This window comes from Triticum aestivum, chromosome 1A, assembly GCF_018294505.1.
Source record: "Triticum aestivum cultivar Chinese Spring chromosome 1A, IWGSC CS RefSeq v2.1, whole genome shotgun sequence".
NCBI classification, from domain to species: domain Eukaryota; kingdom Viridiplantae; phylum Streptophyta; class Magnoliopsida; order Poales; family Poaceae; genus Triticum; species Triticum aestivum.
This window is the reverse complement of record NC_057794.1, coordinates 383,622,391-383,639,751: the sequence shown is the minus strand read 5'-3', so window position 1 is coordinate 383,639,751 and position 17,361 is coordinate 383,622,391.

The window sequence follows — 17,361 nt, the reverse complement described above, 5'->3', positions numbered from 1 at the left end:
AGGAGTGCGTCGAGCGCGACAAGGGTTGGAGTGCCAAGGGCCTTACTGAGGATAGGTTGCGCCCGACAATTAATAGGATTACCCGTCTGGCGGCTGCCAGGTTAACTATTGAGCATGTGAGGGCAGGCTTTCTTCTCTGCCGCATCTCACTGCTACAAGAAAGGGACATGCCTGCATGGCTATATGGAGACACGGTAGACATGATGAGGTTGCTGCCGGGGCTGGCTAACAACTTGTCAGTTTATGGACACGGCTGGTTGTGCGACCAATTGTTTGGCCGCTTTGAGTTGTTCAAGCTTCCGGCAACCATCATCCCCCTAAACATCGACTCTGCCCGGGACTAGATACTGAAGTGGATGCCGTATTGCAATGCTGAAAAGGTATCAAGCTCTTGGAAGCTCCCCACTCTCGATGAAGAGCTCCAGTGGTCGAGCAGCCTAGTGGAGAGGGCCACCAGGATCGAGGGTGCGATGTATAAACGCACCTCTGCCGCGGAGGTGGCGTATATTCTGAAGAGGGTCGAGGAGGATAAGGCAGCTCACCACGCAGAGATGGAGAAGGCCGCGAAGGCCGGGAAAGGCAAAGGGAAGGCTGGGGACAGAAGCTCTTCCCAAGGCAGCAGCATGGCGCAAGCCGCGGAAGACGCTGCAGGGGAAGAGCTTGCCGAGGTCGACTTCACCGGGCTGGACGCCCTAGCCACGATAGCAACAGAGCTCCAAGAAGGATAGGAGGAGGAGGGGGAGGAGGACACGACAACAGCCCCTGAAGATGAATGGCTTGCGGCTAGACCGCAAGCCCCTGCACCAGACGCAGACCAGCGCACCCGCAGGGACACCACTGCCCGAGGAGCGGCGACCTCCAACCCAGCGCCAGCCACCAAGAGGGTGAAGAAGACTGTCGGTGTCAAAACCGGCGGATCTCGGGTAGGGGGTCCCGAACTGTGCGTCTAAGGCGGATGGTAATAGGAGGCAGGGAACACGATGTTTTACCCAGGTTCGGGCCCTCATGATGGAGGTAAAACCCTACGTCCTGCTTGATTAATATTGATGATATGGGTAGTACAAGAGTAGATCTACCACGAGATCAGAGAGGCTAAACCCTAGAAGCTAGCCTATGGTATGATTGTATGTTGTCCTACGGACTAAAACCCTCCGGTTTATATAGACACCGGAGAGGGCTAGGGTTACACAAGGTCGGTTACAAAGGAGGAGATATACATATCCATATTGCCTAGCTTGCCTTCTACGCCAAGTAGAGTCCCATCCGGACATGAGACGAAGTCTTCAATCTTGTATCTTCATAGTCCAACAGTCCGGCCAAAGGATATAGTCCGGCTGTCCAGAGACCCCCTAATCCAGGACTCCCTCAGTAGCCCCGAACCAGGCTTCAATGACGATGAGTCCGACGCGCAGTGTTGTCTTCGGCATTGCAGGGCGGGTTCTTCTCCAACTTTCAAGTGTTCGTAAGCAGTGTCCAGCTCCATAAATGTTGAACCTCTTGGCTTCTGTGCCCAATAAGGGTTATCTCCCACGCATCGAATGAATACAAGGCGCCAGGGTGTTTTTACATTCGCCCCCCTAGCCAGATAAATAATTGTCTATTAAAGGGATGGGGATTCTTAGATCCAATCCGTATCATCCTCCCCCAGCAAGAATTCATTAGAGCGTGCTTTGGAAAGATCCATTCCAGCATGGCCGACCTCCGTAGCTCCACCTCCCGCCCCCGTAGCCCTAAGCCCGGTGATTTGGAGAGGTGTTCAGTCCCACACATTCGATTAGTCGAGCTGCAGACTAAGGGATTTCTCCCTCCGGCGTACATGGTGCCCGTTCGAGCCGGGCTCGCCACCTACAATGGCGGGGAGCAAGCGGAGAACTTCCCCTGTCCCTCCATGGGGGAACGGGTTTGCCTTGTTCCTTACTTACTAAGGGGACTCGGATTTCCAATCCATCCGTTCCTCCGTGGGCTCTTGGAGTTCTACGGCCTCCAACTACACAACCTCACCCCTGCCTCCATCCTCCACATCGCCGGTTATGTTGCTCTCTGCGAGTTGTTCCTGGGCTGCGAGGCTCACTTCAATCTGTGGAAAAGGCTATTCTACCTTGTCCCTCGCACACAGAGGGAATCACTTTATCAAGTGGGTTGAGCCGAAATATGGCGCATCGCCGATACCGGATACCTGTCGGTACCCCGAAGAAGTCGTCCAAAGACTGGCCTTCGGAATGGTTTTATATGGAGGACGTCCCTCTTCCGGACCCTGTTCGGCGGGGTCTACCCGAGTTCAACAATGCTCCTCTGAAGAAGCGCCGAAGTTGGCACCCACGGAGCCCCCAGGCGGAAGACAACGGTGAAGTCCTCTATCTGATGAACCGGATCAAAGCACTAGCTCGATCCGGATTGACAATAATTGAAGTTATGTCGGTTTGCATAATGCGGGGAGTGCAGCCACTCCAATATCGTGGGCACCCCTTGTGGTGTTATAACGGGGCGGATGACGCCACCCGCTGCGGGCGTAAGGGTCCGGACAATGCTGCCGCTCTAGCGAAGATTCTGTCCGAACTGTTCAAGGGCGAGGAAGAGGAGTTCACCCGTATCAAGCCACAAGATGGATTCTCTATGTACAATCCTCCAAGCTGGGTAAGTTATATTTCCCTGCTCCCATTTTTCCTGCGTTCTTAGTCATAAGTATTCACCTTGCCACCTTGCGGCAGGAACTGCGAAAAGCCATAAAGAAGGTCAGCAGCCCTTCTCCACAACCAGAGGACCCAGACCGGGCCATCGACTCCGGACTCGAAGTAGATCCGGTTATCTCCGTGGAACTGATAGACGGCAGTTCTATCAATTAAGCTGCGACGATGCCCCGGTGGCCATTACGGCCGACTATCCCGGACTGCTCCCTGCATTGCAAGTAAGAAAAATCAAAACGTCCCAACTCCAAAACTAGGATCCCCTTTTAGGCTCTTCACCCGCCATATATACATGGCATCTTTTACAGGGAAGGCATTCGGGACGCCCTGCCGAACCCGCGGCAACTCATTAACAAGAGGTGCTGAGGCCGGGTAGGCCAAAAAGGAAGGCGTTCAGGACGCCTGCGCTGGCGCAAAGGTATAGGAAAAACCCTGCTCCGTGGTTGTCGTCTTTCTCAAATGTAATGACGCCCGCGTTTCTTTAATAGAAAGAACGCTTGCCGAAATATGTCCGGCGATGCTGCCAATCAAGCTTCCACCAGTTGGGTGCCAGGACCGGACATAGAGGCGGAAGGCGATATGGGGCAGGCGCCGGATAATCCCCCGACAGAGGATGTAGATAGATTGTCCGCCACAAACGCAGAAGTGGAAAGCGCCATAAATCATAGGCGCCGCCGGGCCGTACTCCGCAACGCTTGTTTCTCACCAGAGGCATTCGATGCCTTCAATTTTGGAGAGGCGTACCTCCGTGCTGCTCAAGATGGTCTAGCCAGAGCCACATATCAGTATGTAAAGGATGTACGGGTGAGTAAATCTGACGATTTATTGTATCAGTAGCCCCTGAGACTTGAAACAGTTAGCAGAACTGATTTAAGGATCATCTATAATGTGCAGGTTCTTACAGAGAAGAATACTAGGCTGTCCCAGGAGCTGGAGGAATGCAAGACCCAACTGGGGGCCACTCTTGCTACATTGCAGGAATAGAAAAAGCCTCCCGCAGGTAACATTTACTTTAAAGAATGGTGGTTACCATATAGTGTGCGGCGTGTCTGCAGATCTAACAATTGATTTTGCAGATGAGTCCGGAGAAAGTTCGGGGGACCAGCATGTTATGTGACAGCTAGAGGCTGGCAAACGCGTGCTGAGTAAGGTTGTGCTGGAGAAAAACAGTCTCCAAGATGCCAATGTTAAGCTGAACATTGAACTAAAAGACGTTCGGTGCCAGCTTGCGGACTCTGAGAAGGAGAATAAGCGGCTTTGGCGCGGCATTTTTAGTAAGTGCTTGAACGAATCCTACTAAAGGAGTTCGGCGAAGAAGTCGACTAACAACGTTATGTCTTTAGGTATGCTGACGGGTCGTCCCGCGGAGGAAATTCCCGGGTCTGCGGGTGATCTTCTGTCCGAGCTGTCACATCTGCACGAACAAGTTCGGCAGGTGATGCAAGGTGTTGCCCAGGCTTTGTGGCCATCTGCCTCCTTTCCAGAGGGCGCTGCAGAGCTTACGAAGAAGCTCAATGGAGCACGGCAACGCCTCTGATTATGGAAGATATCGGCCTGCCGACAGGGTGCCAGAGAGGCCTGGGCCATGGTGAAGACTCGATATACCAAGGCAGACCCAAATCACATGGCCGAGGTCGGACCTGTGGGGCCCGACGGAAAAGAGATCCCCGTTAGCTTAGTTTATGGGCAAGTAGAATTAGCCGCAAAGTATTCCCAACAGGATTGTAAGCTAGACCGCCTGTTGGATGGTATAGAAGAGGAGTTTAGTCAGTCTGCATGACTATGTAATTAAAGTGACATGTATAATGCCTTCTAGCCGGATTGTAGATCATTTGTCGTTGCGGACCTTTTCGCTTCAACCTCCAGGCCCGATAGTCCGGAGTGAATCCGAATACCCGCTCAGTTATATAAGAACTGGGGTATGCGTGGAGACCAGGCGTAGGGGTCATTAGTGCTTTATCATACAAGTGCCCAACTAGTTATGTTATATTACATGGGTAGTAAGAAACATCTTCCAGGGAGAATAGTTCCGTTAAGGGTTCCTTTCCCTGGGTAAGCATGCCCTAAAGTGCATGTCTGGACTGCGATAAGAAACGCAGAAAAAACATCTGGGGGAAGATATGGATAATAAATAAAAGTAATCTTTTGTTCACCGACCGAATATTCCCTTAAGAACGCTAGCTTTCGGCTTCACCCAGTCCGAGGTACACATTTGGCTGACCTGGCAGTAACAATCGCAGACGTGCTCCCCTTATGCCCTAGCCGAATTAACGGGAACGTAGGGAATAAATACAAGAGCCAGGCAACCCAGCTTGGCCAAAACTTAAGTCATATCGATGCAAATAATGGTGAAAAAAGGTACATGCGGAAGTGTAACACATGTGTTGGGCGTGAGGCCCAGGTAAATAATTTAAGCTTCTATGAAAGAAGCCCCCAGGTATGGATAGTGCGGCTAGCGCATCTATAATGTACAGGTGAGGCGCAAGGTAACCCTTGAAGGCCTAGTGAAATGATAAGAGAAAGAAAGAAAGGGAAACAAGATAGATGATGCATATGCAGAGAATGGACAAAGGGAGGTGACTAACATAGAGTCCGGTGCTAGGCGTAGAATCTTGGGAGCCTGGCCGCATTCCATGGGTTCGGCTCGAGTCGACTAGTCGATGCATCCCGCAGTCGGTACGCTCCACCGGTCAAAACTTGGTCAATAACGAAGGGACCTTCCCATTTGGGCTCGAGATTGTTCTTTTTCTTATCCGGCAGGCGTAGAACTAGTTCGCCAATGTTATAAGTTTTGGCCCGTACTTCTCTGCTTTGGTATCTGCGAGCCTGTTGCTGGTAAAATGCGGAACGGGCTTTGGCTACGTCACGCTCCTCCTCCTCGGTGTCCAGATTGTCCTGCCGATCGAGCTCGGCTTCTCTTTTTTCGTACATGCGCACTCGAGGTGAGTCATGAATGATGTCACAGGGCAAGACTGCCTCTGCGCCGTACACCATAAAAAACGGTGTATATCTGGTACTACGATTCGGCGTGGTCCATAGCCCCCAGAGTACAGAGTCGAGCTCCTCTACCCAGTGCGTGTCAGACTCCGTTAAGGAACGTACTAATCTGGGTTTAATGCTGCTCATTATAAGACCGTTTGCTCGCTCGACTTGACCGTTGGTTTGTGGGTGATAGACTGAAGCATAATCGAGCTTGATGCCCATTTTGCTGCACCAGAGTTTTACCTCGTCGACCGTGAAGTTCGTGCCGTTATCAGTGATGATGCTGTGGGGGACGCCGTAACGGTGTACAACCCCGGATATGAAATCTATCACCGGTCCGGATTTGGCTGTTTTAACCGGTTTGGCCTCTATCCATTTGGTGAATTTGTCTACCATGACCAATAAGTATTTTTTCTTGTGGGTTGCCCCTTTGAGGGGTCCAACCATGTCAAGCCCCCAGACCACAAAGGGCCATGTAATGGGGATTGTTTGGAGGGCGGTGGGTGGCATGTGGCTTTGGTTTGCAAAGAGCTGGCAACCGGCGCAACGTTGGACCAAGTCCTGTGCATCTGCCCGGGCCGTTGGCCAATAGAATCCTGTACGGAAGGCCTTTCTTACAAGATCCTGGGCTGCGGCATGATGGTCGCCGAGTCCGGCGTGAATTTCTGCCAAAAGATTCCGCCCTTCCTCTTTGGAGATGCACCTTTGAAGGACTCAGGTGGTACTTTTCTTGTACAATTCTTCCTCATGGACCCTGTAGGCCTTGGATCGCCGCACTATGCAGCGTGCCTCATTTTGGTCCTCCGGAAGTTCTTGTCTAGCTAGGTAGGCCAGGAATGGTTCTGTCCACGGGGCAATAATGGCCATTATTTCGTGGGCTGAAGGTGTTATTTCGGTGGCGGAGCCTCCGATTGTGTCAGAGAGTTCGGTATCGGGTATTTTGGCCGGTTCCGGGCTGTTGTTACCGGTGTCCCCTTCCCATGCTACGGATGGCTTGAAGAGCCTTTCTAGAAATATGTTGGGGGGGACCGCGTCGCATTTTGCACCGATGCGGGCGAGGATATCCGCCGCCTGATTGTTTTCCCGAGCCACATGGTGAAATTCGAGTCCCTCGAACCGAGCTGACATTTTTAGGACGACATTTCGATAAGCCGCCATTTTCGTATCCTTGGCGTCAAAATCTCCGTATATTTGGGATATTGCGAGGTTTGAATCCCCACGCACCTCCAGGCGTTGAATGCCCATGGAGACTGCCATCCAAAGACCATGCAACAGAGCTTCGTATTTGGCTGCATTGTTGGAATCTAAATACAATATTTTCAGTATGTACCGAATAGTATCTCCGGTTGGGGACGTCAGGACGACGCCAGCCCCTAGACCGGCCAGCATTTTAGAACCGTCGAAGTGCATGATCCAATTGGAGTATGCGCCGTACTCTTTAGGGAGTTCGGCCTCCGTCCATTTGGCGACGAAGTCGGCCAGTACTTGCGATTTAATGGCTCGGCGAGGTTTGTATGTTATGTCGAATGGGAGGAGCTCAATGGCCCATTTGGCAATCCGGCCCGTAGCATCGCGGTTGTTGATAATATCATTAAGTGGCACTTCCGAGGCTACTGTAATCGAACACTCTGGAAAGTAGTGTCGCAGTTTCCGCGATGCCATGAATATCGCATATGCTATTTTTTGGTAATGCGGGTACCGTGATTTCATGGAGTGAGGACGGTGGATACATAATATACCGGCTTCTAAAGAGGGAATTTGTGTCCGTCCGCTTCCCGTTCGACAACGAGCACCGCGCTTACAACTTGATGAGTTGCCGCGATGTACAACATCATTGGTTCGCCGATGTTTGGTGCGGCCAGGATCGGGTTGGTTGCCAGAATGGCCTTTATTTCTTCCAATCCGGCTGTGGCCGCGTCCGTCCACTCGAAGTGTTAGGTGTGCCAAAGGAGGCGATAAAGGGGTAAAGCCTTTTCTCCTAAGCGGGAGATAAAGCGGCTTAGAGCCGCCACACATCCAGTTAGCTTCTGGATTTGTTTGAGGTCTGTTGGGGTAGCCAACTATGAGAACGCTCGGATTTTGGCCGGATTAGCTTCAATACCTCTACTGGAGACAATGAATCCCAGGAGCTTTCCGGCTGGCACGCCGAAAACGCATTTTTCCGGATTGAGCTTGATGTCATATGTTCGGAGGTTGTTGAATGTGAGCCTCCAGTCGTCTATCAAAGAGTCGACGTGTTTGGTTTTGACAACCACATCGTCTACGTATGCCTCTACTATTTTGCCAATTTGTTTCTCCAGACATGTCTGAATCATGCGCTGATATGTTGCGCCCGCGTTTTTGAGCCCAAAAGGCATTGTGTTAAAACAAAAGGGACCGTATGGTGTGATGAATGCCGTTGCGGCTTGGTCAGACTCCGCCATCTTGATTTGGTGGTAACCGGAGTATGTGTCGAGGAAACACAATGACTCGTGTCCTGCAGTAGCATCAATGATTTGATCGATGCGTGGGAGGGGGAAGGGATCCTTTGGGCAAGCTTTATTGAGGTCTTTGAAGTCGACACAAAGGCGTCAGGATTTGTCCTTCTTTGGTACCATCACCAGGTTTGCTAGCCAGTCCGGGTGTTTTATTTCTTTGATAAATCCGGCCTCTAATAACTTAGCTAGTTCCTCTCCCATGGCCTGTCTCTTAGGTTCGGAGAAACGCCGAACAGCTTGCTTGACCGGCTTGAATCCCTTTAGGATATTGAGGCTATGCTCGGCCAGCCTGCGAGGGATTCCTGGCATGTCTGAGGGATGCCAGGCGAATATGTCCCAGTTTTCGGGCAGGAACTCTCGTAGTGCGGCGTCCATAGCGGGGCTTAGATGTGCCCCGATAGAGGGTGTTTTTGTAGGGTCCATTGGGTGGACTTGGAATTTGACTATTTCGTCCGCTGGTTTAAAAGAGGTGGACTTGGATCTCTTATCGAGTATCACGTCATCCCTGTCCACTGTGGATCGCAGCGTACTCAATTCCTCGGCCGAGAGGGCTTCGGATAATGCCTCGAGGGCCAATGCGACTGTTTTGTTTTCGGCACGGAGTGTTGTGTCCGGATCGCTGGCGAGAGTGATGATTCCGTTGGGCCCGGGCATTTTGAGCTTCATGTACTCGTAATGGGGTACGGCTTGGAAGATTGTGAATGCCTCCCGTCCTAAAAGAGCGTGATAACCACTACTGAACGGGGCCACTTGGAATGTAATTTCTTCGGACCTGTAATTATCTGGCGTGCCAAATACCACATCTAGTGTGATTTTCCCAGCACAACGTGCTTCCCGACTGGGGATGATTCCTCTAAAGGTTGTGCTGCTTCGCTCAATGCGGTTCCAGTCTATTTCCATCTTTTGAAGAGTTTCCTCATAGATGAGGTTTAGTCTGCTGCCGCCGTCCATGAGTACTTTGGTGAGTCGAAAGCCGTCCACGACCAGTGCGGCTAGTGCTCGGGCTGTTCAGAATTTGGGTTCATCACTGGCATTGAAGGTAATAGCCGTGTCACTCCATGGATTTGTTGCTGCTACGTGGCAGATTTCGGCCATGCTGCGGAGTGTTCGCTTGCGCCTATTATTTGACACAAAGGTCTCGAACACCGTTAACACCGTATTTTTGTCCACGGGATGGTGCTCTGTGGTATTTGGGAGAAGTAGATCCTCACCACTTTTGGCCACCTGCCGGAGTATCCAACATGCTCTAAGGCTGTGTGTTGGTATTGTATCCATTGTACTATGAATTTTGCAGTGTCCGTTGAGTCGTCCCTCCAGTACGGTTCCTTGCCTCATAGAGGGTTTTTGCTTTTTGGTAGTTAACCCGGGTGTATTGTGATAATGCACCCTTTTATTTTGGACTGGGTTTGTATTCATGGCCGAATTATCCCAAAAGTTTACTTCGGTTTTCCAGGCACTTTCCATCGCATAGTATTTTCGTACTATGGACGCCAAGTCAGCGAAGCGTGTTATCTCACGGCGACTTATGGCGTTAAGGACTCCCTTGTCCGTGCAATTATTGCAGAAAAATAGGATTGCGTCTTCCTCGCGACAGTCCTTAACTTTGTTCATCGCAAGGAGGAATCTATCCCAATAGTGATGTACTGTTTCCTGGGGCTCTTGCCTGATGTGGGAAAGATCGCTTATGTTTGGGTGGGTGGGTGGAATTGGACCCGAACCCTCACCTGATCTGGGATCCAGGAGCCGAGGAATTTCCAATTTTGAAAGTTCCGGTTCCGGGGTGTGACCCGATAATCCTGGCCCGCTGCATGACTCTAAGTTCAGGGATTGGATGTTATACTCCCGCGAACGGGCATCCGGCTCGGAGAGCTTGGGAATCCGGACATATTTGGTCCTTAGGATAGAGGAAAGGTCGCCGCATTGTTCCTCCACCACTTCAATATGATGGGTGACCTGGGGAGAGTTGATCTCTCTCAAATCGGGTTTAGGCCCAATCTGATCGTAGTCTATAGCGACTGCCAGGGCGGCGATGCGATCCAAGAGCTCATTTAGGGAAGAAAGCTCCATTGGATCTAACTGCTCGGCGAGTTCCAAGTTGACGTGAAGATTGCTTTTGATGACCCGAGAAGTCATCGTCGGCGCAACGGCCGAACAGGCGGTCATAAGAAAACCACCTAGCCGGAGAGTTTGGCCGACAGCCAAAGCTCCCTTAGCAACAGTGCCGTCTTTAAAGATGGGATGAGGCATCCTTCCTGATGACGATGGCACAACAGAACTCTCAATGAAAGCACCAATGTCGGTGTCAAAACCGGCGGATCTCGGGTAGGGGGTCCCGAACTGTGCGTCTAAGGCGGATGGTAACAGGAGGCAGGGGACACGATGTTTTACCCGGGTTCGGGCCCTCGTGATGGAGATAAAACCCTACGTCCTGCTTGATTAATATTGATGATATGGGTAGTACAAGAGTAGATCTACCACGAGATCAGAGAGGCTAAACCCTAGAAGCTAGCCTATGGTATGATTGTATGTTGTCCTACGGACTAAAACCCTCCGATTTATATAGACATTGGAGAGGGCTAGGGTTACACAGGGTTGGTTACAAAGTAGGAGATATACATATCCGTATTGCCTAGCTTGCCTTCTACGCCAAGTAGAGTCCCATCCGGACACGAGACGAAGTCTTCAATCTTGTATCTTCATAGTCCAACAGTCCGACCAAAGGATATAGTCCGGCTGTCCGGAGACCCCTTAATCTAGGACTCCCTCAAAGACCTTCACCAAGTCTACCAAGGCTGAGGTGGCGTGTCGCCAATCCCCTTGCCTTGCTCAGGCCAAGGCTCCTTTCACCCAGGCCTACGGCCACGGAGGCGGAGTCCAGCCCTCGCTCCAGCTCGAGCTCATCGTAGAGCTCGTCTTCCTCGGAGCTCTTGATGTCACGGAAGGCACTGAAGCTACCGGGGAGTTTGGTTCCCCTGCCTCAAAAGAGAAAACGAGAGTCTCCACCTCCCATGGAGTTCAACTTGAACTCCATGCTCCTCGCGGAAGAGTAAGGAGGAATTTTCCTTTCATGGATAACTTGTGCATGTCCAATTACTTTTGTTGACTGACCTCTTGTTCTTTGTTTGTTGTTGCCGGTCAAGGAGGTGGAGGAGGACACGGAGACCCTCATCCATCATTCCCGGAAGAGGCTCCAATTCCTACGGTCGCTGGAGGGCGTGGAGAGCTCGGCTTTAGTGGGGATGGATGCAGAAGACCCCATGTCGAGCCCCCAGTCTAGCCCTCGGCCTGGGAGCGGAGACTTGGCCCCGCCCGCAGGAGATGATGGAGACGGCCTCTCCGCCCCCAAGCAGAGGAGGAGGCGAGACGACGCATGGCGAGCCCCTCCTTGAAGGGCATGCTTCCTCTACCGCTCAAGCCGAAGAAACCGTCGTGGAGCCTTTCGCGGCTGAAACTGCATGGAAGGCTGCCGAGTCTACCCCGGCAGAGGACGAGGCTCATGACCCGACAACAGTTGTTGCCAGGGAAACAGGGACCCCTGCAAGGCAGACCTCCCAAGGTATCTTTCTTAACAATTCCTCTTTTCTTTCATGCTCTGATCGCTTCCACTGGTTTCTCCATTCGCTTCGAGACTTCCATTCCTTCGTTATTCACTGGCCCTTTCGTAAGTAGCCCCTCAAACTGAAGAACTAGATTTGTTGGAGGTGGTGGCTGACATAGGGAGGGCTGCCGTGGATGAAGCCATGGAGCTCGTAGCTGCTGAGGGGCAGGATCTCACTACCAGGGATGTTCAGGATTCCTTGGCGGTGATGGAGCGTTCTCCAGAGGATGCCCCGATAGGGGAAGTGGCCATCGAGATGAAGATCCCACTCCAAACCATGGGCCCACTCCCCTCCTCCGGGACCGTTGCTGAGGCCCCACCGTCCTCCTCGGACATGCTCGCCATGGTGTTGTTGCCACCTAAAGCTGGAGCCCCCGGCCTGTCCCTCACCATGGATGCAGAGCTCGATGAAGAACTCCAACGCCTCCTGGCTTCGCTCTACCAGGGGGCGGAGAGGCCCATGACTTGGGTTGTATCACAATGGATTTGTCCTTCATGGAGTCCATGGCAGTAGGCATGAAGGAAATGCAGGACCGACATAGTCAGAAGTGCTAGGAGCTCAAGGAACGGCGTGAGTCCGCTGGCAAGGTGGACCAGAAGCTGAAAGACAAGTGCTTGGAGCTGCGCGAATGGCATGGCAAGAAATTCAAGCTCCTGAGGCATCAAGAGACGCTCCTGATGACGAGGGAGGACATCATGGCTCGGGAGGCACGCCTGGTGAACCACAAGGCATCTAGACACCAGAGAACGAGAGATCTCCCTTCGTTAGGAGAAACTCGAAGCCGCCCTCCGGGCCAAGGACGAAAGTTTAGAAGCTCTAGCGCGGCAACGCACCAAAGAACTGGAAGACAAGGACGGAGCCGCCTTGGACACCCTTGCTGCCGATTCTGCTTCTGAACTGAAGAAGCTTACGGAAGATTTGGTTGTCGTGTCTACTGCCAAGACTGACCTCGATAGGCACGTGGCCAAGCTGAACGAGGACCTTGCCGGGAATGTCAAAGAGGTGGAGAAGCTCAAGGAAGAAGGACGGCAGGCGAAGACCCTCCTGGCTGATGTGCAGTCGCAGCTCTCTTCCAAGACCCAGAGCCTGGATGCAGCCAACGCCACCATCATAGACCTGAAGGCTAGGATCGGCACCTTGGAGAGGGTGACAGAGTCCATCGAGTCCCGTCAGCAGCTGCTGTCCAAAGATCTGGACACCGCCAAACGTCTTCGGAAGGATGTAGAGGATAAGCTGAAGAACCAGGTCGACATGAGCAACCTCTGGATCAAGAGCCTGATCGACATCGCCAATTGCCTTGGCACTCAAGCGGTGATGATGGGCATGGACGGCCTAGTTTACTCAGCCAGCGAGCAGGAGGTCCCGAGTGTCAAGCCGGGGCTCTTCTTCAACGAGCTGATCGACAAGCTGAAGGTGCATGAAGAGGGGAGGGTTGAGCGCTTCGCGACCGAGTCCCGGAAGCTTGCTCGCAACACCCTCTTCATGGTCTTGAGCAATATTGCCTGCCACCACCCAGAGCTCGATCTTGTCGACGGATTCAAGAAGTCGCTAGCCGGTGCTGACGTCGCAGCCACCGAGAAGAAAGCCGCTCCCCCCGCCAACAGGGTTCTTCGCATTTAAGCTATTCCTTCTGGCCACCGGACCAAGTACCGGGCCACTGTCATTTCTACCGGGCCCTGTAATGGAACATGATAAATATTTCGTGTTTAGTTATTCTATCTCTACTATTCATGCGGAACAGATATTTTTAGTTGGATCTTTAAATGCGCGTTTATCCCTTTGAGCCCTATATGCTTGTGTTCGTATGATCAATTCCTGTGTATGCTCTGGATGCCTGCCAATATCATATTGCCGTGATTTTCATAAGGGTCCGACCCTTAACATTCATCTTGGTGTGGATGCGTCTTGGCAAGTTTTTCCTAGGTAGCCCTCGATGAGGCCTCGCGACCTGCGAGCATGGCTCTGGACAGGACGATGGTGCAATCAAAGAAACTAACCAAGGTTCCATCGAATGAGGGGTTTCACTATACAAATGCTCACTAGGGTTTAAGATATAAACGACTGCCAAGACTTGGAATGCGTCAATAAGAGGTGATAATGCAAACTTAGCTTTCGTTTCGAGCCCCCCCTTTTTTTCTACTGTCCCGCACTCCTAGGCACGCCCACGACACTTGGAGGAGCAGAAGCTAATCAGGTGTTCTCTTCGTTCCCGGCAGGGACCGACACGTATTCCTTGCGGCTGGCGGGCGTCGGGGCACAGCGCCGGGCTCCTCTAGTCCTCTTCCCCTTTCTCCCCTTTCCTTTTAAGTCAGTCCAGTGGCTGCCATTGCGTGTACCATGCCAATGGAGGCAACCTTGCCGAAATATTCTTACCGGGGTATCTATTGACGGACTCATACTAGTGCTTCGCCTAGGATTACCCCTAATAGGAGAAATACTGGCCCGAGTGTTGTGCGGTAATCGTCAACATCGATGATGCAGAGGCTAAAGCAATTCAACTGCTGACAAAGAAAAAGGATGGCGAGGAGGGAGCCCATGCTCGCACGCCTTGCGCCCCTTCTCCGAACGGCGCCCTAACAATGTGTACGTCGTACGGGTCGCCATGACAGGCGTATTGCCATCAGCAGCAATCTTTTCTGTAGTTGTCGCCACGACGAGGCTTGGAGAGCGATAAAATGGTGCAGGGGTGCCCCCCCCCGCTTTGCTTCTGCGTCTTCATGGGCGCCACGGTTGATGGCACCGTCGAAGACGAAGATGGTGAGGAAGATGACGCGCTACGCATGATTTCAGGTTCGCGCAAGTGACCCTCCTACCTGGCATGCCAATGATGTCACGGGATATCCGTGGCCACCTATGGGATCGGGAGGCCCCTTGCCAGTTCGGCAGGGGGACGTCGCGTTGCCCAAAGAGCAGACCAGCGCACGGCAGCATGACGGAGAGCACACAAGCAATTTACCCAGGTTTGGGCCGCCGCGAGGCGTAAAACCCTACTCCTGCTTTGGTGGATTGATGGTGGAATGGAGGTGGTGAAGTATAGTGCACTTGCCCGGCAGGTGTTGCCTATGGGCAGTTGCGACTACGCGCGTAGGGGGGTGTGGGTTCATCAACTTTCCAACCCTTTCTACGATTGTCATGGGCCTCCTTTTGTAGATCAAGGGGTCACCACAATGGCAAAGTAGTCATTATGCACTGATATAATAGTAAATAGTGCTATCATACCTAACTCTACGGGCTGATATGGCGCATTAAATGCGTCGCTTAGTGTCACATCACTGGTTGCTCGGAAAGGCTTGCCGAGCTATCTTGCCAGCTCCGCGCATGTTCTCTTGACACATGCAGGATGGGTGTCATCTGTGGGTTCCTTCTGTAGGAAATGGCTGCCATGTGGCGAATGACTGCCACTTAATCACCTTGTGACTTGACACCGCACTGATGGATGACGTGGGTCGTGCTGGAGTGGTTGGTGAGGCGGTTTTGCCTCTGCGAGCCTCGGCAAGGCCCTGCCGGGGTGTCTTGGTCGTCTGCTTCTAGGGGTGGACTTGCCCCTTGCCGGGTTCGCCTGTCCAGCAAGGGAGGCCCTTCTCTTGGCGATATTTTGCTTCTCTGGCTTGGCCTTAGTCTCTTTGAGCTGCATGCTGGTTTTTCGAATCTTTTGATTCCTTGCACTCTGGCCAGGTCTTGGCTTGTCCGTGCATGAGTCAGGGGAAAATGCATACCCCCGTGCATTTTCCCCGACACTCCCTCACTAGAGCCGGGAAAAACTTGTTGTGGTAGATAGTCGGGAAGTCATTGTGCCAATGCCCTATAGGACTAGCGCAGCTGAACAACAACCATCAGCAATGAAGAGAAGCCTAGATCGGAAGGATCTAACCTAAAGACACACGAAATGTAGATGAATGAAGACCGGATCCGAGCAGATCCACCAAAGTCCACCACCGATGCAATCCTTCAAGATCTTCTAGAGACACACTTCCACATGCCCTAAGTGAGCCAGCATGCTACTGAAGTTAGATATCTCCAAAGCATTCGGGAACATCTCCTCGCTCCCTATATATGGATCTGTGATCCAAATAACTATTCTAATCCCAGCATTAGAATAGTGTTATCCTATATATATATATATATAAACTTGGGGGCTTGCTACCCAGGTTAAAGGGACCAAAGAGAGTCTGTTGCAAAAGCACAACTCAAAGATAGGTGCCCATTAAGCACATGTCAAAAATATTGCTTGGGGGCTCTTTGTTCTAAAGGACAAGAGTTTTTATGACCCTTGTAATAGGCTTAAAAGCCAGGCTTGGAAGCCAGGTGTATTCACCTAAAACCCCGGGTTATCATGCCCTTTTAAGTCTGCCACTCCGCCCAGGTAATCCTGGAATGACCCGCCGTACTTTTGACAAGTCAATCTCATACAGACCTTGAACTTATCAAAGTTAAAACGATGATTGGTTATGTGAGGTCCGGTTTATAAGGTTTGTATAAAGGTTTAACTCGGTGGTTGTGCGTCCCGTGAAAGCACTTGAGATTTAGGCTCGGCAGCCTATGAAAGCCTTGTTTTCTCGTTTGGTTTTATTTCAACAGATTTTTTGAGGTTTATCTAATGATGCTTATAATGCTTTAGGATTACAATTCACCGGTGTTTATTAACCCGGCCTAGTTTTTGACTATAAGTCGACCAATATATGATAAGAAAATATCTGGTGTTTATTAATGCGGCCTGGCTTTGCACTATAAGTCGCCAGCACATCATGATGTTAAAATTCCTTAGAAACATTATGCTATAAGGTTTGGGATATTACCTCTTCCGGTTTATGATATTATAAGCCGACCATATATAACAATGGAGAAAGAACATTGCATGTTCAAATTTTTGGGTTATTACCCTTACTGCATTGGTATGATAAGCTGGCAGCATAATCAAATACCAAAGGTATGATATATTGTAAATTATATATGGTTATAATTAAGGCCAACCCTGGTTATAAACTATGTTAGTTTCCAGTGATTATATATTGGGCATTATGACCCGTCCTGCGGTAAACCGTCAGGACACTTGTGATTTGTTTGTATACAGGAACATATTCAAATTGCTGATATTATAAGCACAAGTGGCAGACCTTCAATTGGCAGATCAACAGTGTCATGCAAAGCAAAATACGCGCGATGGCATAGCAGATCAAGAGTTTAAGCTAGCCTACTACAAGGCATCTGATGGCCCAACCAGATTAAGTGGTCATCAAAGTTATCAATACAACAAATTCTTCTGATAAGTACACCGGCTTATGGCTGGTGGGTTGAAGGCTTGGGATCTTCTGGCACCTCTTCCTCATCTTCACCTCCTTGCTTATCCATCAGCTGGAAGTTAGGCGTAGCCTAGTTGATACTAGTCAACACTCTAAACACAACTTCATCATCAATAAGATTTGATGGGTCAATGTCAGGGGCAAAGGTGTGCTTACGAGTCGGATGAATAAGATCTGTTGGTTCATGAACCTGCGCACCAATCTTCTTGTTGTCAGCGTCATAAACCACCTGGTTTGGGGATAAACTGGTTTCATCAGCTAGCTTACTTGCTAATGGGCGCATAGCTCTTGCTATTTCTGTAAAGTCATCAACACTGAA